This window comes from Zingiber officinale, chromosome 7B, assembly GCF_018446385.1.
Source record: "Zingiber officinale cultivar Zhangliang chromosome 7B, Zo_v1.1, whole genome shotgun sequence".
NCBI lineage: Eukaryota > Viridiplantae > Streptophyta > Magnoliopsida > Zingiberales > Zingiberaceae > Zingiber > Zingiber officinale.
In genome coordinates, this window is record NC_055999.1 from 31,744,170 (window position 1) to 31,745,344 (window position 1,175).

The 1,175-nt window shown below is 38.0% G+C and overlaps 1 non-coding gene across 1 annotated transcript; it reads right to left on the reverse strand.

Annotated features, from left to right (window-relative positions):
• Positions 1-488: 488 nt before the first annotated feature.
• Positions 489-594, reverse strand: LOC122007565. Its single transcript, XR_006119037.1, has one exon. It is a non-coding gene; the product is annotated as a small nucleolar RNA R71 (small nucleolar RNA).
• Between the last annotated feature and the right edge of the window lie 581 nt (positions 595-1,175).

Consider the following 1,175-nt stretch of genomic DNA (forward strand, 5'->3'; position numbering starts at 1 on the left):
TATGCGAAGATCTAACTTTGCAGGGGAATTCTTTCCTTTTGACCCTGAGATTGACAAAACTTTCCATAAAAGAAGAATTCTGCAAAGGCAAATTGAAGAACAGGAACATTTGAACATGGCGAATAGACCACTCAAGGATTATGCAGTACCTTATGCAAGAGGTTTTCGATCTAGTATTTCAAGACCTTCAGTGGAAGCTAATAACTTTGAGATCAAACCCGCAATTATATCTATGGTGCAGCAGAACCAATTTGGTGGAGGACCTCATGAAGACCCCAATCAACACTTAGAGGTCTTTTAAAAAATATGTGGTACCATGAAAATGAATGGAGTTCCTTCAGAAGCAGTTAGATTATTATTATTTGGGTTTTCTTTAAGAGATAGGGCAAAGCAATGGCTGAATTCTTTGGCCCCTAATAGCATCACCACTTGGGAGTAGTGTGAGCAACAGTTTCTTGATAAATTCTATCCACCAAGCAAAACAGCTCATATGAGGAATTTAATTGCAAGCTTCAAGCAAACTGACTCAGAATCTCTTTTTGAAGCATGGGATAGATATAATAGTATGCTCAGACAATGCCCACATCATGGGTTGGAAAGATGGTTAGTGTTGCACACTTTTTATAATGGTATCAACTATCATACCAAAGTGTTCCTTGATTCAGCTGCTGGAGGGGCACTTATGAGTAAAAGTTTAGATGAAGCTGAAGAAATTATTGACAGTGTAGCACAAAATCATCATCAATGGGCAAATGAAAGAAGTGGTGGCTATTCTTCTGTAAACCCAACAATTAAAGCATCAGGGAAGTTTGATGTAGATGTAGTCACTCTTTTGTCTGTAAAATTGGACGCTCTTACAAAGAAATTTGAGAATATGGGGACTAGTGCTAATATGATCAATGCTATTAGTACATCTTGTGAAGTATGTGGGAGTTCAGAGCACTCAAATGACTCATGTCCATTGGGAGCTATCACTGCACAAATCAATCAACTGGAACAATGTGATGCAATCATGAGTTATAATCAAAGGCAGAACAACCCATACTCAAATACTTATAACCCTGGATGGAAGAGCCATCCCAATTTTTCTTACAGAAATAATCAAGATCAAGGACCATCTATGGGGGCAAGACCAAATTTTCAAGCTGGGCAACAAAATTTTCAACATCTATCTT